The sequence below is a fragment of the Sus scrofa genome, chromosome 11 (genome assembly GCF_054392235.1).
Source record: "Sus scrofa isolate SSC_HxYL_T2T_F1_AM1 chromosome 11, Sscrofa_HxYL_maternal_Yorkshire_Landrace_v2.0, whole genome shotgun sequence".
NCBI lineage: Eukaryota > Metazoa > Chordata > Mammalia > Artiodactyla > Suidae > Sus > Sus scrofa.
The window spans coordinates 32,786,599-32,799,318 of record NC_139393.1 but is presented as its reverse complement, the minus strand read 5'-3'; the positions used below and the strand labels follow the sequence as shown (position 1 = coordinate 32,799,318).

Here is a 12,720-nt window from a genome sequence, read left to right as displayed (position 1 = left end):
CTCAACCCACTGAGTGAGGTCAGAGATCAAACCTCATGGATACTCGTAGAATTCATTACCACTGAACCACCATGGGAACTCCTAACTTTCCTTAATTTATGCTAAAATGAACATACATTAATGCTGCTTGAACTCAAATTAATTATTTCAAAGTCTTGTAAGATTGATTGGAATCAGTGATTTTTTAAAAATCACAGAGCTGCTAAACAATGACTTCATTTAAGCCTGTCTTTGTACAGTTATTTATGTGGATACACATGTCAGACCTTTTATTTATTCTTATTAAACTTCATTTTAGACTTGAATCATTATTCCCACTTATTACATTTTTTTTTTTTTATAGAACTTTCAGAGAATGAGAGAAACGCAGAGATCATCCAATTCCTGACAAAGGTACAAAGTCATGGACTCCAGTGAATGACAGAGTCAGAGTTCCTGAGGTTTCTCTGCATCCTCTCCTCTGTCTTAGTCCTTCGTCTCTTGTAATAACCTCTGTGCTCTCAGCAGTGTTGCCTTTTCCCTCTGGGTTAGAGAATGACTGACTTTAAGGGCCCACTAACTTTAGTTTGGAAAATTGCTGTAAAGCATTATTTTGAAAGATACTTTCCCATTTCCTTGGCAGAAGAAGTCTTGAAATGATATCCATTTCCTGTCTGATATCTGGTCTCCCATTGACCTTTGGGGAGACAAAATTAATGATCATGTTGATTGATCAGCACTTACCTCCAACTGCCATTGCCTTAATAATAATAACATTAAAAGATGAACCTCCTTACAGTGTTGAGATTCAGGAATTGTTAGTTTTGATCCTGGCAGCATCTCCTTGGGCAAGTGAGTTCGTCTCTCTAGATCTCGGTTGCTGGAACAAAAAAAAGCTGGATTGTGTTATGTGGCCTTAGGTTCAGATTTGGCTATGTCTAGAAATGCTTATCAAGTAAACAAGTTTCAAATTTCATCATTAAAACTGAATTCTCAGTGCTAAGGCAAGAGTTTTCCATTCTAGTCCACATACTCCATGGTGGGAAAGTTCACACATTCAAATTAGCTGCTAATACTTTAGAGCACAGGTTTTTGGAAGGTGTCCAAAGAAACAGTCATCAGAAGGAAGCTCTGAACTGGATGAGATTCATAGTAGGAAAGCACAGGTGGGAAAATAGCCAAGAAGACCCATGCTGGGAAGCTGAAATGCTCATGTGCTCTATGGGGCGTCTGGAGACTTCTAGACTTAGAAGCTGTGAGCCCAAGTATGGAAGGATGAAGACAAATTATTGTAGGAACTGGGAGGGAATTAATGAAACCATCCAATTTGATCTCCTCATTTTACGGATGAGGAGACTGAGCCCGAGGTTGCCCAGCTGTAAGTGGTGGGGTCAGGTCCCTGATTCCTGTGCAGGGCTTTTCCTCCAGATTATGAAGACAAACTATGCCATTTTGCCTAAAATGGCACTGCTCTCAGGTTCCAGCCACATGCAAAGTGAACGAGATTGATGAGGTGGTTGAAGCAGTCTCTCTGGGAGCAGCAATGTTTGGGTAAAAGCATCAGAGCGGTCAGTCTCTGTCGAGATTGGCAGAGACCACAAAATAGAGCCCTCTTGTACTGCTCTTCTGTGGAGGCAGGTTGTACTGATTAATTGGACTCTGAGTCCTAGTTGAGGACGTTCACAGAATGATTTTGTTGCTGAACATGTAGTCCCAGATGAAGATAAATGTCACCAGTCAAATGGATCCTCGATGAGAGGAGAGTGCCCGTGGAATGATTTGTGAAAGCTGTGTTTGTGGAGTCTTTAGGCAGGGAGCGAGCTCCATCACCTTTGCTCTCTCCTAGGGCTTGTGCTGAGTCCTCTCAGTATTAGCATCTTTAAGAATTTACTACTGAAGCTTTCCCCTTTAGGATTTCTCCTGAATCCTCAAGCTTGCTCATTGTGGCTGACTGACTACTACTGACTACTGACTCTTGTTCTGACTCTCATTTTAAAGGAAAGCCCTCCCAGGACAACCCCTACCTCCCACCAACCTAACTCTGCATGACTTGGAGCCAAGGACAGCCTTGTGTTTTGAGCAACCATCAGGGAAGTTCTTCTCAAACACACAGGCGCATATGAGTCACCTGGGCATCTCGTAGTTGGGCAAATACTTATTCAGTAGATCTGGGATTGGGTCTGAGATTCTGCCTCCCAAACAACCCCCCAGAAGATGCCCAAGCTGCTGCTCCATGGACCACTCTTTGAGTAGTGAGGCAGAGCTCCAGCTTAGCATCAGCCTGACATGGGTAGAAGCTTGTGAGGTCTGCTGAGGTGGGCTTTTCCCCACTCCATCCCCAGAAGAGTGTTTAACCAGGACCTTCCTGGGTCCAGAGGGAAAATTATTGAGCCTATTAGGAACTAGCAGTGAACATGGATCTTTGCACCTAAGCCTTCTTAATCAAATCGGCAATATTTGTGGGTGGGACTGTTTGCTTGCACAAACACCCTGCACTTGCCCACAGTAATTAGGTAATTGAATTGCAAACAGTAATTAGCTGCCTAACTGCCTGCTTGTTCATGCAGGTATCCAATTTGCTTTTGAAATGTGGGCTTATACTGGTGAAAATGGAAGCTGCCTTTAAAGACTCCAGACAGAATTAGGAAAACTCACTGAAAACCCAAACCTGAGTGAGTGGCCTTGCCTATTTCTCTCATCTCTCTTTATTTATTTTCTCCTTATTCTAGTTATTCCGATGACATTTTTCTCTGTGGACTCAGAGAATCTCAGTTCCATTGTGCTACTTAAGAGAAAGAGGCAGTGTTGGATGACTGTTTTCACATCTTCGGGATAAAATTAAAAACTAAATGATGTGCAATAGAGTGACAGCTGGTCGGCTGCCTTCTTAGGGAACTGACAAAACTGACAAGCTTGTTTACTTGCCGAGAGCGTGTCTCTCTGCATCGCCCATCAGAAAACAGGTGAGGGCTTCTGCTGCCATCTCTCAGGTACCTGTGGGATGCCTGCTCCAAATTGTGGCCTGACAAACTCGGTTCTCTTTTAACCTGGTGCTCATTTTCATAACAAAGGGAAATCTAGAAATCATAAACATCTGCTTCTCTGATGAAGCAAGTTTGTGCCTGGGCTTCTCAAGAAGCTTCAGTGAGGACATGAGGTAATTTCCTTCCACCCCTTTAGGAACTGTTAATTCTTTTACAACACGTCTCACAATTCTCTTCCTACCCACCTCTAACGTCTAAGATTAAGGCTCGGATCCTGCGTTGCTGTGGCTCTGGTATAGGCCGGTGGCTGCAGCTCCGACTGGACCCCTAGCCTGGGAACCTCCATATGCCGTGGGAGCAGCCCAAGAAATAGCAAAAAGACCAAAAAAAAAAGACTCTCCTGTAATCACAGCTATGGGGCCCTGAATGTCAGGGCATCAAGTTCTGCTGAGGTTGGTGTGGTTATCTAATTCACACCACGCTCTGGGCTCTTTTGAAGATGCTTCTAAAGGGTGACCTTGAACCTGCTGACCTATAAAACTGTGTTCAGCTAGGCTGGTACATCCTTCCTAAAAATATTTGGAACACAATTATTCCAAGTGTAGAGCAACAGAAAGTTTTGTTAGTGCCACGAAATCTTTGTAAATTATAGTACAGTACTATTCATTTACTAGTGCTATATGCTGAATCATGGGTCTATTAGTTCTTTCATGTAAAAATAGTTTTGACTAGAATTTAGCACAAGGGTTACATTTTTAGGGGGGAAAGGATCTTGCAAAACTCCCCTCCTTTTAAAAAAAGATGATTGGTGCAAGGACCATTGTGTGGTCTTCAGGTTTAAAGGATGTATATAAAAGAGGACATAGAAACATTTAAGCTAGACTGTTGAAATCCACTTAGTTTTAATTTCATTATGAAGTATACTAAAGGGCCTATGGTCAAGGCTGTTACTGAGCTTTTGGAGGTGGAAATCAGAGGTGTCATGAGAAACAAATGAAAAGAAACAAAAATCAAGGGCATTTTTATATTCAGTATAATGGAATCAAATTAGAATACAGAAAACTATGACTTTTAGAAATAATAAGGAAGTAACTTACATGTTAAGATAGAAATTAGAATGTTAATGACTGTTTTCCTATAAAAAATAAGGTGTATAATTTTAAGTGCCTCCATACTTTCTTCCCCAGTATTCTTCAACAAGCACATTAAAGGCTCCCTAATACAGTTCCTTATATAATAGGGGCTGCAAAAATCCCCAGACAGAGCCCAAAGCCCTTAGAGGTTTTCACTTTTGCTTTGTTTCTCTGACTAAAAGGGATTAGAGTAAGCTTTCCCTGTGTATCAATCTGAGCACAACATTGAACCTGGTTTTCCTCTCTACTTCTCCTGGAGTTGCTCTAGTTTAGCCTCATATTCCTCTGTTGGACCATGACAATACGACTGATTAGTTGTCCCTCGTCTTTTTTCTCTTCTTGTGTACACGGTCCACATTGTCACCAGGATTATTTCTTTCAAGCAAAAAACCTTTACATTCCTCTAAAGGGTTCCCTTTGGTCAGAGGTACCGAAGCCTATAAGGCACATACAGCCTGGCTGCTGTCTCTCGAGGCTCATCTGTCAGCCTGGCTGTACATCCAGCACCCTTGTCATGTTAAACTTCTCAACCTTCCCTTAATTCATGTCTCTCATGACACTCTGCCACCTGACCCAGTGGACAGGGACCCAGACTGGGAGAAAAACAGGGACCAGTTATGAGGTATGGTCCAAGATCCGAAAGATAGGGAAGAACTTATGGGTAGATAATTGGGAGTGATTGTGCTTTAATCCTTTCAAAGGTTTATTGAGTAGAAAGAACACTTGTCTAAATAAGCTCAGTGCATAGCAGTTATCCATATCACATTGCTTTATAACCAACATTCAAGGAATTATATTAGCCTCCTGGCTATAGAGCATATGGAAGTCCAGATGGGTGTATTTTTTTTCCCTTTTCATTTTGTTCCACTTGTGCTGACGGTATCAGATTTTCCATCTCCAGAGTCATAGCTTGTACTTGTAAACATAGTGGGTTCAGTGGAAGAGGAGAGGGAAAGGCAAAAAAAAAAAAAAAAAAAAAAAAGAAATGTGTTTTATGAGGAGAGAACAGAGTTCACCTTCCTTCTTAATGTCTTGTGATAACATGGGTATCCGTGAAGATCGGGTCCTCTCTGGCAGGAAAAATTCAAGGTTTGGTGCTCTTTAGGAAAGAGTCCATTTATAACATCTGCAGCCTCGCTGAACTGAACAAATTTTTTTGGTTGAGTGAAATTTTCCCCTTACATCATTTATAATCTGAGAATGAGAAGGAACTTTTGGAACGAGTATCCAATCTTTTATTTTGCTGTTTATTCTGTCTTGTCTCCCTTGTGCCCCCACAGAGCAGGGCAGGGACCCGGTCTTCTATCAAAGAGGAATGACCTTCGTTTCCAGGAAGGTGGAGGGGAGGACAAGGGGACGAAGGGCTGGTACTGAGATTCCTCTCGTAGTTGGGAGAGAGCTCTTGCTGGGTCCATGTTTCTCCCCCAGGAATCTTGGCAAATGAGGGGAGTAAAGGAGTCCTTACCCTAGGAAACAGGACCCTGAAGGTATGCAGATTTTCCATTTGAAACAATAAAAATGACCATAAAAGAGTACAATAAAAATGCACATGGACATGATTGCCTATGAGCCACAAAGTATGACTTACGTTGTGAGCACATGTTCACCCACCCATCAGGATGACACTGTGTGAGAAATTTAATGAAATGGATAATGTCAGATATTTAGTTAGAATAAACAAAATTTACCCTGTACTATGTAAAGTACGCAGGCACAGATGCCCCTTGGAATGGATGGTTGACAGCAAAGTCTTATCTGGCAGGAACTTTACCCAATAAGCTGTGATACTCTATATAGGAAAAAAAAAACCTGAAAAAGAATGGGTGTATGTACATGTATAACTGAATCACTTTGTTGTACAGCAGAAATTAATGCAACATTGTAAATCAACTATACTTCAATTAAAAAATGAAACATATGCCCTTAGTGCAGGCTGGACTCTTGTGAAGCCTCTGCTCTGACTCAGCTTTATGAATCACACCAGAAGCAAATCTGATCAATGGAAAGTCAATCCTGTTTAGAGTTGTCTTCTTCAGCTTGATAAGAGTGTTCTAAGGAGACTGTAGAGAGCAATGGGGAAAAGAGTGAAAACCCGTGATTGATAAGATCAAACTGCCTTTCTCCTAGCTAGAGTGGGCAGACAATCTGAATCAGATTACTCAGGGGAGCCAAAGGCAGTGTTTTGGGAAGTATGCAACTTGCCTCATCTATGGCTGTGGTAGTCCTGGAACTGCCTCTAGAGGAGAAGGTACATTCACCGACTAACAGGTGGGTCCCAGTTGACCTTTGAGCAACATGGATTTGAAAAGCACAAATACATGTATTTGTGGGTCTCTTCAGTAGTAAATATTACAGAACTACATGATCTGTAGTTGGATGAGACCACAGATGTGGAACTATGGATACAGGGAAAGGTGTATTCTGGGAAAGGCGTATACAGAGGGAAGAGCGTAAGTTATACGCAGATTTTTGACTGTGCCAAGGGACTGAGGCTCCTAATCGTCATGTGGTTCAAGAGTCAGCAGTACCATGTATCTACTACCATGCCGGGAACTGGGGAAATCTAGTGAATATGGTACATCTCTGCTCCAAAAATGGTTGCAATCTGCTGAAAGATACAAACAAGAGGGAGTATTATGGGGGCCAACCTACTAAGGGATACCTTTTTCAGATAGCTCCAAATTGTACCAACACAGTGCTAGACAAGGCTGCAGTCTCCCAGTGGATCCTGTATTCAAGTTAGTGATTTCTAAAGCCTTGCTCTCATAATCCACTGTGCATTTCCTCTTAATTTCAAGAGCAGAAAATAGAGGTGGCAACCTTAAGTGCTCCAAGGGGGAATGCTGCCTTGAGGGTCCATATTTTGCCCATTCTTTTTATTCAGGCAGATCACAAGGTTGTAGCTTGTGCAGTTGAATGAGATGATGGCTGCATTCATCCCTCAAGCAGGAAGAATGTGAAAAACTTGATGAACAGGGAAATCATGATCACTGAGCCCAGTAGATGATTCCTACCTTTTGCTCTTATGGACAGAATTATTTCCCCTTAATAACTCATAGATTGACTGTATCTATGAATAAAGATGATGACTTTATTTGAAGGGAGGGCCTTTAAAGAGGCAGTTAATGAGGGTGTTAGGGTACCCTTATTCAATCTGACTTGGGTCCTTATAAGAAAAGGAGACTAAGACACAGAAAGAGCTACTGAGGGTGTGCATCGAGGGAGGCGAGATCGTGTGAGGACCTGGGAAGGAAGTGGCCATCTGCAAGCCAAAGGGAAAGGCTTGAAGCAGATCATTCCTCTATGGCCCTCGGAGGAAACCAATCCTGCTAGAACTTTGATCTTAGGCTTCCAGTGTCCAGAACCGTGTGAAATCAGTTTCTGTTGTTTCAGCCACCTAGTCTGTGGTAATTTGTTATGGAAGTCCTAGCAAAGTAATACACTTGACTTTGTATCTTGAGTATTCCGTGGTCTAGTAACTTGATGGACTAATCTTTCAAAAGAGATGAACTTTGCTTTTCTCTGGTTCCCACTCAGATAAGGATTATTTTTCCACAGTTTCCCATGGTCACCAACCTGGACACATTATGAGCATCATATTTACTATTTGGTAATCTCCCAAGTCCAAGGAGGCAGTATGAACTTGTCTCACATGGACTGAGTACTTTAAGAACAGAACCTGAAAAGCCTATTAATATTTGATATTTCAATATTGACATGCTTGAAGAGAGGACTAGGAAATAAATGACAACTTCACATCATTCTGGCTCAGAGATCCACAAGCATACCTTGAAAGGACTTTGATCTTTTCCAAGGTACTATGTAAATTCAAAGTACATAGTATTTCTAAAATATCATCTGTGATTAAAATTTTTCTATTGGATGCGGTTGGAAATCTCATAGATAATATTTAATAATCAGGAGATTGACATGTAAATCACCATTGTTTGAAAAAGCTCACTGATGCAAAGATGTAATTTTCTCTCTCCTCCCCAAACCAGTAAGAATGCAAATAACAACCTTCTTGTAGTCCTGTGGTTAATAGATGGAAGATTTGTGTTAGGAGATATTAGAAATGCCTTTTTTTTTTCTGGAGCTTTCTGGTTGATAAAGTGTTAGATAATGCAAGCTTTTTACCGAAATTCATTTCCTCTGCTTAGTGACTAATTGCAACGAAATAGACATGGCTTCAAAATCATGTCTTTCTATTTGCATTTTTTTCCTTCTGAGTCTTAGATTTAAAATTCCAGTTGTGCTAGAAATCATGATATGTCTAACACTTTTTGAAAATTATATAGATCAAAAGAGAAAGCATGTTCATAAAAAGCTTTGATAGTCTCCTTCTAATAAACCCCCTTTTAGACATTTTTAATTTATACAGAAAAGTAATGTTCAGTTGGGAAATGCTCAGATATTGTGCTTTAAAGGCTTAATTTATGTGATCAGCTTGATTCACATGGTGCACATTATCCCTAACTTGTTGGCAGAAGGAAAAAATTAGCTTGATAGTATTTTCTACCCTTTGTGAAAAGAAAATATGCTTATTAAGGAACCCAGGAGGCGATGCTGGGCTGCTGCTAGCACAGGTACTTGCCCAGTGTGTGCTGAGTTGCTCTGGTTGGGCTAAGGAGACCTCTACCTCCCCATTTTTCTGTTGCTCTAGACCTGGAGAGATCACTAATTCCTTTTGTATTATATAGCCAAATCCACGAACAACAGAAGACAATATCTGTGTTCACTGGGTATATTTCTGCCAGCTTACATTGAATAATTCATTACAAATGTTGGTAGGGCTGAAATTAGCCTTTATTAAATATAGAAGCAGACATCATCACCATTCCCTGACAAGAGCAATCAACCCCTTTAAGGATTCCTCTCTCTAAGTGCAATTGTAAGGACTTTGCATTTTTTTTAAAGCCTTCCTTTTTTAAATTTTATTTTTATTAAAGTATACTTGATTTACAATGTTGGATCAATTTCTGCTGTACAGCAAAGTGACCAAGTTGTATGTAAATATTTACAATATTTTTCTCCTACTCTCTTCCATTGTGTTCTATCCCCAGGAGACTGGATCTATTTCCCTGTGCTGTACAGTAGGACCTCCTTACTTATCCATTCTAAATGTCATAGTTTGTATCTACCAACCCCAATTTCCCTTTTCATCCCACTCCTTCCCTTCTCCCCCTTGGAAACCACAAGTCTGTTTGTTCCCTATGTCTGTGATTCTGTTTCTGTTTTGCAGATAGCTTCATTTGTGCAATATTTCAGATTCCAGATGTAAGTGATATCATATGGTATTTGTCTGGCTCTTTCTGACTTCACTTAGTATGAGAATCTCTAGTTGCATCCATGTTGCTGCAAATGGCATTATTTTTGTTCTTTTTTATGGCTGGGTAGTATTCCATTGCATGTATGTACATATTCTTAAACCACTCACCATTGATGGATATTTAGATTGTTTCCATGTCCTGGTTATTATGAATAGTGTTCAATGAAGACAGGGGTGCATGTATCTTTTTAAAAATCTTTTCTTATCAATTTCTATGGATGTAAGTATGTATACCCCCATCCATGAAAAAATATGTTGAATTCTTAAACCCTAGTACCTGTGACTGCAACCTTATTTGGAAATAGGATCTTTATGTTCATTGAGTTAAGATGAGGTTGTTAGGATGGGCCCTAATCCAATATAATGGGTGTCCTCATGAAGAGGAGGAATTGGGACATAGAGACAGACACATCCTTGGAGATGCTTACAGAGGGAGGACAATGTGAAGCCATACAGAGAAGGCCATCTACAGTCCAAGGAATGCCTGCAGTTATCAGAAGCTAGGAGAGGGACCTGAAACAAATTATCTCTCACCACCCTCAGAAGGATCCAACCCTGCTGACACCTCAGTCCCAGCCTTAGTCTCCAGATCTGTGAAACAATATACTTCTGTTGTTTATTTCTCCCAGTTTGTGGTTCTTTGTTAAAGCATCAAACTAACACACCTACTGACTAAGTCAACTGTGCCAGGGTTAAGATTGTGTCACCAATTTGAAATCTTTGCAGGGATTTCATGTGCTCCTATGTTAAATTGTCACCTCAAGGGAGTTCCTGTTGTGGTTTGACAAGTTAAGGACCCAATAAAGTGTCCCTGAGGATGTGGGTTCAATCCCTGGCCTTGCTCAGTGGGTAAAGAATCCAGTCTTGCCACAAGCTGTGATATAGGTCACAGATGCAGCTTGGATCTGTCATTGCTGCAGCTGTGTCCCAGATCTCAGCTGCAGTTCTGATTTGACCCCTAGCCCAAGAATTTCCTCATGCCACATAAAAGGAAAAAAAATTATCACATCATGTCAAATTGCATCCCCCAGACACTTCTCATGCCCCTCTATTTTATTTTTCTCCCAGCACTTAGTGTTTAACAGATGATAGACTTATTTATTTGTTCTTTTTGTCATCTTTCCCCTCATTAGACTGTGATTTTTTCATAAGGGCAGGGAGTGTTGACTGTTTTGCCTAACAATATGCAAGCTTATACAAAGGCAATACTCATACTTGTGAAATGAATGATTGAAAGAATTAATTGCTTCCTCCTCTTTCTCATCCCACTCCATTCCACATAAACCTCAACGCCCATCTTACAGTGAACATAACTGTTCCACAGAGACCACTGCAAGTTAAGAAAAAGAAAAGGAACAGTGACAGCATGTTGTTTATGAGATGCTGGGAAATTTCGCTAATCTAGGATATATCTCATTCCAATTCACAGGTAATAGGAGAGTAAAATGATTATTCTTTAGGAGAGATCTTTTCATCATTCATTTCTGTTCATTTCTAAGCCTTGGGGTCATCCCATTTCAAATCTAGGAGAATTCAGTAATTTTGGAATAAATAACATTTATTTCGTAGAGGATAGCCCAGCAATTTAGAATGTCCATGATGTACTTGAAATGTCCATGGGGTTTTTTTGTGTGTGTTTTTTTGTATTTTTTTAAGGGCAGCACCAGTAGCATATGGAGGTTCCTAGGCAAGGGGTCAAATCAGAGCTGCACCTGCCTGCTTACACCACAGCTACAGCAATGTGGGATCCGAGTTGTGTCTGCAATCTACACCACAGCTCAAGGCAATGCCAGGTCCTTAACCCACTAAGCGAGGCCAGGGATTGAACCCATGTCCTTATGGATCCTAGTCGAGTTCTTTACCACTGAGCCACTACAGGAACTTCCTGAAATCTCTGTTTTTAGATTAACTGCCCATGGGGAAAATCACAAACTTATAATCTGCTTGGGTTCAGATTTTCATCCAGTACAGGTCAGTAGGTAGTGTGCATGAGTGAGCAAATCATCAAACTCTTAAGTGCTAAGAGGGCTTCATGCTTATGAAAACACTGTCTTGTGAAAAGAGGGAGGAACAATCCATAACACTGGCCCATGGATCCAGAGTGGGAATTCATTTATCTGGATAAGGTTATGATGCCTCAGGCTGAGCTCTCTCTTTAACCTCCCTTCTCAACCTCTTCTAACCTGGAATAATAGAGTCTGGGCTTCCCAAGGATTTTGTTCAGTTTCTCTCACGCTTAGCCCTTTAGAGTTATACCTAGCTGACCACCATTTTTTTAAAAAAATTGGAGTATAGTTGGCTTACAATGTAGTATTAGTTTCAGGTGTACATCAAAGTGAACCAGTCATAAATGTAAATATCTCCATTCTTTTTTCCCACACAGATTATTACAAACTATTGTGTAGATTCTTCTTCATAAAAGGTTCTTGTGAATCATATTTTATACAATAGCATATATATGTTATTCCTACCCTTCCAATTCCTCCCTCTCCCCATTGGTTTCAATTATGGTAACTGTAAGATGTTTTTTTAAATATATGGGTTTGTTTATGTTTTATAAATAAGTTATTTGTATCATGTTATTAAATTCCACATATAAGTGATATCATATGGTATTTGTCTTTCACTGTCTTATTTACTTTACTCAGTATGATAATCTCTAGGTCCATCCATGTTACTGCAAATGGCATTATTTCATGCTTTTTTATGGCTGAATGATATTCCATTGTATGTATGTATGTTTGACATCTTCTAAATAGACATTTCTCCAAGGAAGACAGAGAGATGGAAAAAAAAACACATGAAAAGATGCTCAGCATTCCTAATTATTAGAGGAGTGCAAGTCAAAACTATACTGAGGTATCACCTCACAGCAGTCAGAATAGCCATCATCAAAAAGTCTACAAACAATAAAATGCTGGAGAGGGTGTGGAGAAAAGGAAACTCCCCTCCTCTATTGGTAGGAATGCAAATTGGTGAAACCACAATGGAAAACAGTATGGGGATTCCTCAAAAAACTAAGTATAGAACTATCATATGATCTTGCAATCCCACTTAAGGACATCTATTCAGAAAAAACCATAATTCTAAAATATACATGCACTCCAGTGTTCACTGAAGCACTATTTACAATAGCCAAGATATGGAAGAAACCTCAATGTCCACTGACAGAGGAATGGATAAAGAAGATTTGATCACATGTTTTTACTTTGATTAAATTGAATTTTATAGTTCACTTGTGGATTATATTTCTTGTCCCAGAACAGAGACCGGCAATGGTCTGGGATCAGAAAGC

The 12,720-nt window shown here is 40.2% G+C and overlaps 1 long non-coding RNA gene across 2 annotated transcripts in view; it reads left to right on the top strand.

The window, feature by feature from the left end:
- Positions 1–3,362, top strand: part of LOC100621837 (uncharacterized) — a 130,030-nt gene extending 126,668 nt beyond the window's left edge. For both annotated transcript variants that reach the window (XR_014820047.1, XR_014820048.1), the window contains one exon: positions 344–3,362. This is a non-coding gene — a long non-coding RNA (uncharacterized LOC100621837). The remainder of the gene's footprint in view (positions 1–343) is intronic.
- Positions 3,363–12,720: the final 9,358 nt, after the last annotated feature.